The following is a 13,443-nucleotide window of genomic DNA, read 5'->3' on the forward strand; positions in this document are numbered from 1 at the left end:
TTTTTCAAAAAGAAAAAATATTTTACAAAATTTATTTTTCACCAAACAACATTTACGTCAAAGTTACTTTCCAAATGTGTTTTTAAAATACACTTTACCAAACACTACTTGCATTTTGAAAAAGGCCTTTAGCCTAAAGGTATTTGCATTTTCTCAAAGTTCCTTGACCAAATGCTGAACCAAACAGGGCCAACATATTGTTTGCTAGTTGTTAGCTCCAAAAGGAATATTTTCTTATACATCTGTAAAGGATTAGTACTACAAAAAAATGCGTCCCGTGATATATTTATTTCAAATTAATTATCGGGTTATAAAAACCTCAGACCGGTACAATCATGACAAATCTACTAAAATCTTGAGGCAAAATTCAGTGGCTTAAGTAGATTTTCGAGACATGAGGGAACTCTTGAGTCTTGAGGCAACAGTAGCTGATTTGAGCAGAATTTTAAATTTCAGTTCATTTTCGTTGCTTCTTGATTTACGAGAACCCGAGCATTGTCCCGTTATGTTTTCTATGCTCGTGCGAGGATATGTTGCGTCAAGCTAGTAAAGATTTGGGTTTGTTTTCACCCGTCTTCGTTATTACAAATTTTCCCGTCGATGGGATTTATACTAAGTCTTAAGAATGATTGACATTGAATAAGTGTACTAGAAGTTTTAAAACTCATCTCGTAAGTGCAATTAAGTATTAAAACTTTACAAAATGTAATCAAGTCCTAAAATTTGTCAAATTGGTGCAATCAAATTTTTCCGTTAACATGATTAATTTGTTTGATGAAAAATACTGACGTTGCATTTTAAAATTAATTTCTCTATCTGATTTGGCATTTTCTTTATTACTTTATTTGCTAAATCTTATTTAAATCAAATTAATAATTAATAAATAAGACTAAACTTTTTTAAAAAGATGAAGCTGAAAAAAAAAAAAGAGGCGGGGCAAGGCGGGGCCTTGTCGGTGAGGCGTGACCGCCGCCGTCACTGCCTATCGCCGGAGGGGCCGACAGAGGTCGCTGGCACTCGCCAGCTAGGCGAGGCCTCGCCGGCCCCATGCAATGACTTAATTGCATTTTAGCAATAAGTTTTATATATATATATATATATGTATGTATTTTGGCAATAGTCCTTGTATGGTATCGGTCCCTGTATGGTATCAGAGCCATGGGAGAGGAGTAATTAGTATGTTTTTGAGTGAAGTTTTATAAAAGTTTTGCGGAAAAAGTACTTGAAAGGGGATACCTTTGGTATGCCACTGTGGTCCCAGCAGAGGTGCGTAAGACCCTTGGTCAGCAAGGCTTTGAGGAACCGATCAAGTATTTGGAAAGCATAATTTATATAAAATGAATCTTTTAAGACGTACTAATTCTTCCTCTTCGGGTTCGATATCCGAGGTTTCTCGGATCGAAGGACCCTTGCATAGAGAACAGATTACTATTGAAGACTTTAACAAATCCATTAAAAATTGGAAAATACCCAAAGTTCGTTATGACCAGATTTATGAACAATCCTCATTTCGAAAGATCTTTAAATCTTCTGACTATGTGATTACAACCGAGGAACGCGACATTCCTCTTAATTCTGCATATTCTTTGATTCCCCTTTTGAATAAAGACTCTGTTAAAAGACATGCCCAAAAATACAACTATCTTCATTTTGGAATGGTTCAGGTTGGCATTAAGCCGCTTTTAAAGGAAGGATTGAACACCTCGATTTTGCTTGTTTTGCGTGACTCCGGACTTTTGCGTTATGAAGATTCAATTTTGGCAACTATTGAGACTTCTTTGTGTAATGGACCAATTCATTTTGATTGTTTTCCTAACTTCTTTGTTTCTTTAAGAGACAAGAACATTTTGAAGTCACTAGTTTTGCAAATCAAGACCCATAATTATGTGATAGATGACGAATCTATTCCACTTTCTCTCATTTACAAAGTACATTACAAGGCGACGAGTTCCGCTTTTGACGTTCACTCTTTAAACTCGGCATCTAAAGGTGAAACCCTACTTTTGACAACCGACATTAAAAAATCAAATTGCATAATTCCAAAGTCCATTTCTTGGAATGACATTGTTTTGCTGGATCAATGGGAAATTGAAAACCCGATACCACGTCCCATTATCCGAAATGAAAATCCGACGAACATTGTTCAACATCCTGAAGGAAGAGTGACCATCCAATTTCCTCGACGATCTTTTGATTTCTCAACTCATGTCTCTTCAAGACCTTCTTTTTCCAGTTCTTCTTCCCTGAGATCTGTTGATTTAAGACCGAATCTACCTCCTGTTATCACTATTCCGGAAAGCAGCCAAGGTGATTCCATTTCTCAAGCACAAGGACATGCAACTCCAAGTACTCCTCCTTTAAATTCTAATTTAAACATTAGCGGTCTCGACATAGGCTCGGGAATTGCAAGACCTGTTTACCAACAACGGATCCGGGATCTCTTGAACCTACTCCTTCCCAAATGGAGCAAGATGAAGACCCCGATCTACACGCTTTAGAAAAGGATTTTGAACCGGACCGAATTGTTTTAAGCAAAGAATTTAATTCTGATTATAATACTGAGATTAGAAACTGGTTTTTTTTTTTTTGACAAATTCAAAACCCAAGCTTTAAAAATCAAAGATCAATATTATGAATTCCTAGGACAGTTAGGAGAGCATATGTTTTTCTTTGATTGGTTTGAAAACCATTTTCTTGAACAAAGAGAGGTTTTTAACATTAACAAAATTTTTAAATGGAGATTAGACGATGGTCATGAGATTGAATCTAATCACCCCCCTTTGAGAAAAATTAATATTGATTATAGGACTCAGATCATTCCAGCTGCACCTTTTAAAAAACCTTGTGACGAAGACAAGGATTTCAAACCAAAAAAAAGAATTCAAAAAAATTATTGAACAAAACAATTTTGCAAATCAACATATCCACATGATAGGAGAACAATTGAGTAGGATCGAAATGACTCTCGATTCTACGATCTCTCCTCGTTCATTCTCCAATCCTATCTAGCCTGCTTCTTCTTCTTATAATTTAAAACAACCTCTTTTTAAGAATTTTGAGATGCCAAAGAAATTCAGCAAAGAATTTTATGAAGCCCTTCAAGAAAAAAGAAATTTCTTTTTAAGAGAAAAGGAAAGAAAGCAAAAGACTGCAGACATCCCTGTTCCTCAACCAGTTTTGAGCACACCAAAGGTTGAAAAACCTTTAACTATTTCTAGTCCAAAAGAAGTTGCCGTTTTAGATTGTGATCAATTTTCTGACACTCCAAAGATTTCTACGTTAGATTCCGAAGATAGTCCTCGGATCAACAGGCTATCTTGGAAAGAACCCCAGAAACTTTACTATTCTCGAGCCACTCCTCCGGATCTCGTCAAAGAAGAATCTTCGACTAGATTCCGGAACAAATATTCTGCTGACGCGATTTATGAATGGAACAACGATGGTGTTTCTGAAGCAAACTTAATTCAAGTTTTAAATCAAATGGTTATGCTTGCAACAACTTACAAAACCATTCCAGACACAACAGACCAGCAAATTGCTTTTATGATTATAGCCGGCTTTTCGGGAACTTTAAAAGGATGGTGGGATAATTATTTCATCGAAGACCAACGAAACCAGATTTTGAATGTAGTCAAAATTGAAGAAAACGGCCGGACTATTTTCGATGACCAAGGACAAATGATCCAAGACGCAGTTTGAACTTTAATCTATTCTATTTCTCAACATTTCATTGGTGACCCTTATGTTGTTCGTGATCACAACCAGGATCTTCTTTCAAATTTAAAATGTAGATCCTTAGGTGAGTTCCGACAATACAAAGACGAATTCTTCCAACGTGTTTTGCTCCGACCAGATTGCAACCAACCATTCGGGAAAGAGAAATTCCTTGCCGGTCTCCCTATCCTTATTGGAAACCAAGTCCGAAAGCGTATACGAGAGTAGTTCGGCGAAGAAATACCTTTTAACATCCTTTCTTATGGTGAACTTGTTTCCTATGTTTTTAAGACTGGTTCTGAAATGTGTAATAACATTAAGTTGCAAAAACAACTTAAAAAAGAAAAATCTCTCGGTAACAAAGGATTAGGAGACTTTTGTAGACAGTATGACCCTTCTTATGACTTTTCTTCAAAAAAGACCTCAAAGTGCAAAGGAAATTGCCCTCCCGAGAAAACTGAACAAAAGAAAAAGAAAAATTTTACTAGAAAACCTAATAAGTTTTCTAAAAAGAAAAATTTTGACTCCAAAAAACAAGTTGTAAGAAAGGATTTCTCAAATTTCACTTGCTTTAATTGCGGGAAAAAGGGACATACCCGAAAATTTTGCAAAGTTTTCAAAAGGATTAATGAGTTGGAATTAGACGAGGAAACCCTTGACCAGTTAAACCAACTCATGATTGATTCAGAAAGTGAGACCTTTGATTTCTTCGAACCAGAGGATAATGACGATGGTCTCCAGTTTGATGAACTTGCTAATCTTTTTGACTCTGATATTGAGGAACCTAAGGACCCCGAGAAGGATTCAAAGGTTATTTGCGTTTTGACTAAGGATGAAGAAGAAATTTTAGATAGAATTGATAATATTTCTGATTCTGAGATTGCCATGAACAGTTTTCAAAAAACAAAAATTTCCACTTTAAAACCTTTTGACAATCCTTACAATCTAACTAATATTTTGAATAGAGGAAAGAAACAGTTTTCTCGACCAACAAATTCTAATGATCTGCAGTTTGAGATAAATGAATTAAAAAAGGAAATTCGTTTTCTCAAAATAAATCAAATTGAGCAGCATCAAGAATTTTTAGAATTCAAGAAACAGCTTTTAAAGAAAAAGGAAACTGAAAATGGAAAACCTGAAGAAACAGACCATTCATCTTTTCTTCACTTACTTTCTGAAGTTACCTCAAAGAAATGGATAATTAATATTTCTATTAAAATCCATGATTTTGAATTAAACACTACTGCCCTTTTTGACATTGGTGCGGACTTAAACCGCATTCGAGAAGGTCTAATCCCAACTAAATATTTTGACAAAACTATTGAAGCATTGAAAACTGCTCCGGGAGGACATTTGAACATTCGCTATAAACTCCCGGAAGTTTTGATTATCAAAGACAATATTTCCTTAAAGACTTCATTTTTATTGGCTAAGGACTTAAGACAAAATGTTATTTTGGGAACCCCATTTATTAATTTAATTCAACCCTTCATGGTAACTCGGGAAGGAATTGAGATCGACACTTTGGGAAATAAAATTACTTTTCATTTCATTTCTAAACCTCAGACGAGGAATTTAAATATTTTGCAGGAACAATCTATCAAAGAGATTAATTGTCTTATTAGAGATAAGGAATCTCGCCTTTTATTTTTAAAAGAAGAACTGGATTATAAAAGGATTGAACAGAGGATAGTTCATCCCGATATAAAACAAAAAATCCTTCTTTTAGAAAATATATTGAAAAGAGAAGTCTGTTCCACTCTTCCAAATGCTTTCTGGAATAGGAAGCGACATATTGTTGATTTACCTTATGAACCTGATTTTTCTGAAAAAAATTATCCCTACGAAGGCAAGACCTTCACAAATGAATTCTGAACTTTTGACTTTATGCAAAAAAGAAATTGAAGATCTTTTACAAAAAGGTTTAATCCGAAAAAGCAAGTCTCCATGGAGTTGTTCCGCTTTCTACGTCAATAAAAATGCAAAATTAGAACGTGGAGTCCCCGGACTTGTTGTGAATTATAAACCTTTAAATTCTGCTTTAAAATGGATTCGATACCCGATCCCCAACAAAAAGGACCTTTTAAATAGATTGTGTCGTTCTAAGATATTTTCTAAATTTAGCATGAAATCTGGATTTTGGCGGATTCAAATTTCTGAAAATGACCGTTATAAGACGGCCTTCACTGTGCCTTTTGACCAATTTGAATGGAATGTTATGCCCTTCGGATTAAAGAATGCCCCTTCTGAATTTCAAAGAATTATGAATGATATCTTTAATCCTTATTTTGATTATATCATTGTTTACATTGATGACGTTTTGATTTTCTCTTCCGATATTGATTCCCATTTTAAACATGTTAATCAATTTTTGAAAATTACCAAACAAAGTGGATTAGCTTTGTCTCCAACAAAGATTTTGTTATTTCAGACAAAGATAGATTTCTTGGACATTATATTGAACGTGGTACCATCATACCCATCGAACGTTCTATTCAATTTTCCGACAAATTCCCAGGCGATATTAAAGACAAGACCCAGTTGCAAAGATTTCTTGGATCTTTGAATTATGTTATTGACTTTATCCCAAATATTAATATTATTTGCAAACCTTTACACCAAAGTTTAAAGAAAAATCCAGTCCCTTGGACTAATTTACATTTCGACACTGTTCGCAAGATTAAAACATTGGTAAAAGAAATACCTTGTTTACATCTTGCTGACCCCTTTGCCTTTAAAATTGTAGAAACCGATGCCTCTGATATTGGATATGGAGGTATTTTAAAACAAAAGAATGACCTTGGAAAAGAACAAATTGTGCAATTTATTTCTAAACACTGGAATGATACCCGGAAGAATTATTCCACTATTAAAAAAGAAATCCTTGCTATTGTTCTTTCCATTTCTAAATTTCAAGGTGACCTTTTAAACCAAAAATTTCTTTTAAGAATTGATTGTAAATCTGCAAAGGACATTTTGCAAAAGGATATTTTAAATATTGCCTCTAAACAGATTTTTGCACGATGGCAAACCATCCTCTCCGTCTTTGACTTTGACATTGAATTCATACACGGGGATTCAAACTCTCTTCCTGATTTCCTCACTCGCGAATTTTTACAGGGAAAGAATCCCCAACCATGCCCCCAAAAAAGACAAAGGCAAGAGCAAAGCTCCCGCCCCGACGGAAAGCCAAATAATTCCTGCAAAAATGACCCCCATCCGAAGGCGGCTTGAAGCCACCCGGTCTTCGGAGAAGACTTTGACTCAACCACAACCGAAATTACCTTCCGGACCAGGACAACCATCCTCGACTAAATTTTTAAAACCAACGGGCTCGGGAGAATCACCCTCGGCCCTTATCCCTTTTGACAAACTCGCCATGCTCCCTCCGGAATTTCTCAAGCGACTGGGATACGAAGTTGCAATCCGGGAAGAGGTACAGTCTCCTTCACCTTTAAAACCAAAAAATATTTTAAGTGGGGTGGTTCTTCTGACTTCGCCAGCCCTTCAAAAAACTGTTAAGAGTAAATCTAAATGGTTCCCCAAACACTTGGAGAAAATTTTGACAGTTGAAAAGGATTTTTACCACAAAGACCCTTATATTTTTGCAAAAAATATGTTTGGAGAAAACCATTTTTATATTCCTCATGACAATTTGAAGACAATTAATTTTTATGAAAGAATTTTGACGCAAACAGAATCGGTGAAATTTCGACATTTTGCCGATAATCGGAATCCAGACATTATAAACTACTCCATTGCAAAGATTACAAGGGTCATTCACCCTTCTGATTGGGATCTTTCTCCCCGGACCTCAATCAAATTTAATGCCAAGTTGACTGAAATTCTTTCTCATAGACCTACTTTTACCTATTTTGACTATCAACAAGCTTGGTGGAATGCCTTTTTCAGACAGAATCCCAATAGAACACACACATGGTTGTTCTATTTTAAAGACAATTTTGATATTACAAAACTGCCATACTGGTTTATACGGTGGTGGAATCATTTTGGACCACTTACCGACGTACTCCCCCAAACCATTTTTGAATCATACCGCATTTTTAAATCTTCCTACACACCGATTCCCGTAGAAAAGACGTATCCAGCTTTTCTACTTTTCTCAACCACTTTCCGGATCTCCTGGGTTCCGGCTTGGGATTTTGAATATCAAGTAGGCACACACGGGTCTACCTTTGTAATTCTGTCCCGAAGGTTTAAAATTAAATGGTGGGATGGTTTTACCTTCCGGGATAAATGTTCTATAGCCGGTGTACAATGATGGATTCAATCGCGACATGTTAAATCCAATACATCGGCTCCAAATACGACTTTTCTACATGACCGATCAATTGCAGTCTCAAAATTAGTAGGGGCATCTACCGAAGCGGACTTCTGGCAATTGATGAGACAAGCGATCGAAGACTATGAAGATTCCAGAAATTCCCAAGCAGAATCCCATCATAGCGGTAACACCAATGAAGATGACTGCTATGGAATTTTACCTGGGATTAATTGGGCAAATGTTGCGGATGAAGAGGAAGAAGATGCTGAAGATTTGGCGTCGGACTTATAAAATTTTGATGTATCTTAATACCGTATATTGTACAATGTACATTATAGATTTTCACTGTATATTGTACACCGTAGCGGCTTTTTAATTTTTAAACTGTAGCACTATAGCTACAATAACTTTTTGTGTTTAAATAGACAGACGAAGGACGTTGCGGACACAACGTTTTTCTCTCTCATTCAGCAACCCTTCCGAAGATTTCCCCACTCCTTGAGAGCTCGTAACCCTCCTCTCTTCCCTTCTAACCTTTTGAGATCTTCCCTAGCCGACTCTAGAGAAGAGCTAACCCTTCTGCCTTGAAGACACCCTTATCGACTTCTTGGAGATTTTCCAGTAAGTACCCGGATCTATCCCCGATTTGTTTTGACAGTCTTCTTTTCTTCTCGGATCTACTCCGGATCTTTCTGTTTTTGGAGTTTTTATGCACGGATCTACGGATCTTTCTTTGTAATCTTTTGACTTCGTGTTATACATTGTGAAGTTTTCTCATTTCCAGCTTCACACCCACAGGCTGCGGTAGGCTCTGCCTCCTACTTGTGGCGTTTCAAGCTTTGCCTTTTATATTCTGCAATTTATTTTCTGCATTTTGATTTTTGTACTTTATATTGCTATACCCCGGATCGGAAGGCCGTGCCTCCTACTTGGTGGTTTTACTTATGATTATCCAACTCGTTATAATATTACCGACAAGTATCGACATTTTGATAACTATAATCTGTAATATTTGTGAACTTTTAAATATTTATAACGAATACAGCCCTTCGTTTAGACTGTTTCATAAACAAAGACGTTTGTAAGCCCCGGAATTGGTAGTACCGTGTCTCCTATTGGTGGCCTAAAATTCTGATTTTGACTGATCCGAATATTAAGTGAACAGAGTGCGGAGTCCGTTGGGAGCCTTTCCTTCGCTTTGATTAACTTCGGCGAGATTTGTTCTTAATATCCCGACCAATCATTTCAGACTCACTTTCCATATCTTGTTTTCTTCTGCATACTTTCATCATTCTCCTCATCAATCATTTCAAACTCACTTTCCATATCTTGTTTTCTTCTGCATACTTTCATCTTTCTCCTCATCATTTCAAATCAAGTTTTTTTGCAAGTGTCTCTCGATCATAGTCCCTGTATGGTATATATATATATATATATATATCTTTCACTAACAATTGTAAGGTCTTGAGAAAAAGCGGTTTGTTTGACTGTGTTAAAGGGGTCGGTGTTGACTGTAATTATACCAACAGAATTTCTAAGGCAGAACAAATTCTACCCGGCGGTGCCGCCCGACCATGGAGATGGAAGTATCGCTATCTCCTTTTCCACGTCAGCAGACAAAGGTCTCGCTTTCTTAAAAGTGGTCCCACTATCTAGAAGCCAACAAGCAACAGAAAACGACAAATCTTTTTTGCTATGTAAACTCATTTGGGTCTATCAATTTAATCACGCTTTCAAAAAAATTAGTGAAATTCACGGTATAAGCATTGAAAATCATCAATATTTTATTTGGGAGTTGCTAGCCTAATAGTACTGTCAGTTATCTCTGCCCACATGATTTTCTAATCAATGAATACTTTATGCAAAACACGCGGTGATGATTTGTGAATTTGCGGTTGAAATCATACTGTCTCTGACAATCTTGTCAATGAAGCATTTCTCTATTTTATTCCTTACAATTCAAGTTCACTAATTTCGAAAGACTGCACTCGCATCTTGAAGTTTATAGAAATGGAATGGGAATGCTATAGTGTAGGTTTTTGTTATACACAAGAGTGCAAATCCACATGTCTAAGATAATAATGTCTAAAAATACAACTAAAATGAAATTTAATGCTTGGTCTGTTTCGCGAAATATGAATGATTTGAAAAATATTTTTTTCTTAAAAATGATCGCTTGTTTCGCTCCTCACATTCCTTTCGGAATTCTACGTCCTAAAGTCTCCGCAGTTCGTATCTACTTCCATAACTTCGAACTATCGGAACAGAGGACACGGTTCCCTTTCTATGTTCAGCAAACTACACGCTGCACCTGCTGCCATTTCTCTTTACACTAACCATCTGGCTTCTATTTCTTAGTTTGTGGAACATGTGACAAGAGTATTTAGAAGAATTCTTGCATGTGGAGTTCCGAATGGGGCTGCGGTGTCGCTAGCTTAATCACGTCCTCTTCCTTGCAACCGGTGCCCGTGGAGCCCAGCGAAGCTTCTGTTCCTTCCTTCCACTTCAGGCGTACACCGGGCCGGATGAAACCCTTTTTTTTTGGGTAGTCTTTGCATCTGTTTTGATTAGAAAGAGAGAGACATCGCCACTTAGGGCTGAGGAGAGCATTCAGACTTGATTAATTGCCACTTGGTCCTCATGGAATGCCATTTGGCGTTAACCACTACCCATCAGTCCCTCTTAGTCAACACTTGCCCCACCCTCACGCTAAGCTTGACACCTCAAATATAAGTTTCGCTTGTGGAGTATTTGACCGAATGGTGGAGCTAATGACCTTTATTCAATTCATACGTGTAGGGTCTTAATAATAGGAAGAAGCAAAAAAGGGGATCAAGTCGCCAAATGTCGCAAGGCGACATGAGGCGTGACAACAAAAGGCCAAGATCATTTGGCAGGTCATTTAATGCCTCTAATAAGAGACGCGACACTGGAAGCTATCGAGGGTTCCGAGGTAATCAAGTGGCTGGACAAGCTCAGCGTTCGAACGGAGTTTGTCGTCGGTGTGGTAAAACACATGGCAGCACACCTTGCAAGTCAGGAAGAGAATGTTATAGCTGTGGACAAGTGGGGCATCTGATCAGAGACTGCCCACAAAGGAGACAACAGCCTCAGCATACCGCATCAGTTCAACAACCCCAACGCAGCGGAGTAAAACCTCCAGGAACCCAGCGGAGGCCTCCAGCTTAAGGCAGGACTCAAGTTATGACCCAGGAGGAGGCAGAGACCTCCAAAACAACTATTACAGGTACGGTTTTCTTATGCAATAGGATTGCTAATGCACTATTCGACACCGGTGCAACTCATTCTTTTATATCAACAAGATTTGCTGAATTATGTGGATTGAAGCCTGAATTGCTTGAAGTGCCACTCAGTGTAGCTACGCCTTTGAAGGATAAAGTAACAACCACTCTAATATGCAAGGAATGTAAGATCGTTATAGGCAGGCAAGGCAAGGAAATCGATTTGGTGGTAATGAACTTGTCTGATTTTGATATAATCGTAGGGATGGATTGGCTGCGCAAGATGCGAGCCAATGTGGATTGTTTTAATATGGTGACTCAGTTTAAACCATCCAATGGAGATGGTTTTGAATTTTTAGGAAGTAAAGCAGGGGTGTCGGTACCTCTTATTTTTGCAATGGAAGTTTGCAGGCTCCTTGACAACGGATGCCAAGGTTATTTAGCATGTGTGAAGGATTTGACTAGGAAGGAAGCCAAGATAGAGGAAATCCCAGTGGTTCAAGAATTCCTAGATGTTTTTCCGGAAGGGCCATCGGGATTACCACCTAAATGAGAGGTTGAGTTTGCAATTGAATTGGCTCCAGGAACTGAGCCTATTTGTAAAGCTCCATATAGAATGGTTTTGGTAGAGCTTAAAGAATTAAAGGTGCAGCTACAAGAATTATCAGACAAAGGCTTTATTAGGCCAAGCATGTCACCAAGGGGTGCGCCGGTATTGTTTGTGTTGGATACTTAATCCGATCTAATTGAGACTTAAAAGCGGAAACATGCCCAATAGATCACTAGATTCACCGATCGACGAAAATATATCACGAGGACATACCTTATTGATCACCGGTTAAAAGCCCTTGCGACCTTGGAGTTTTTCTCTGTCAAACGACAATCAACAATTGGGGAGGAGCGTTCTTCGTTCTCTATTCTTGGAAAGTGACAGAATGAATGACTTAAGAGAACAATTGGGGAGGACGTCAGTTATTGACGTAAATTCAACCAACGTGATCTTTCACATTTGAAGCGGATAACTGCTCAAAGGGGTGTGGTTGCCCGCATGGGCACACATCGTAACCCTGTGGACCCCACTTTAATTTAATCTAATATCTCCCACTCGCTCATGTAGGGCAAACAACTTCTATTTGTCCACGGAGGACTAACAACTAAACTTTTTATCTTCGCAAAGTTCATATTGGCAAATAACCCATGCGACAGCATACACCGAGAGCTCGTTGTCATTTATCCGTTAGGAGTATATGATAGCTCTAAAATTGGACATAAAAAAATAAATTGTATGTTGTACCCTAGATCGATCACTCACATAAATTTCTCGCTGGATCTCCTTTTAAAATTGACATATTATATTCACAATTATGATCACACCAAATAATCATAATTGACCGGTCTGTGAATATAATCCATAATGTGACTTAAAACTCCAAATCAATCTTCCTCATTCATTAGATCTCTCAATCTCAGTTCAGCTCGCTTTTCTAGAAATGTCCCTTTAGATCAAATCAATTTCATGACCATAGGCAACACCCTAAGATAGCAAACACTAAATAGAGACCTTGAGAATAATGAAGAGTCATGAGGGTACTAAAAATGATGAATTTTATCCTCGAGAGTCTCACATGGCATAGAGAAGTTGAGATCAAAACTTTTGCCTACTCTCATTAGTCGACAGTGCATACGTAATATGAAATACATATTACGGTATATTCTCCTTCCCCATGGAGCGTAGTCTTTCTAATTTAATATTGTACAGTTGCTCATCTTGACACACTTAGTGTCTAACTTGAGTTCACGTAACAACTTCAGCCAAGAGTTTTCATTAGAACTCTCATCTGGCATTTAAGACAAATAAAGCGAAATATGTGGGTTATTTCACTTTCGGACATTGTAAGTAATAAGTCATCATCTTAACATCATGTTAAGGCGGTATTCGTATTTTAAGCTTGAGCTCTCAATTATCACCTAGATAATAAGCTTAAAATTGCTTCATCTCTATTCACTACATAATAAATAGAGGCGGTTACCCGTGTGAGTGGGCTAATCTCTCATCTGTCCGACATACCTTTTCAACATATAGTGCACCAAGCATTAATATGCATGAATATCAAATAAACTTATAGACTTTAATATTGATAAACAACATAATCAATTATTGACGTTTAGGGAAAAATTACAAATATTCAATACATTAACCTC

This window comes from Rhodamnia argentea, chromosome 7, assembly GCF_020921035.1.
Source record: "Rhodamnia argentea isolate NSW1041297 chromosome 7, ASM2092103v1, whole genome shotgun sequence".
Classification (NCBI taxonomy): domain Eukaryota; kingdom Viridiplantae; phylum Streptophyta; class Magnoliopsida; order Myrtales; family Myrtaceae; genus Rhodamnia; species Rhodamnia argentea.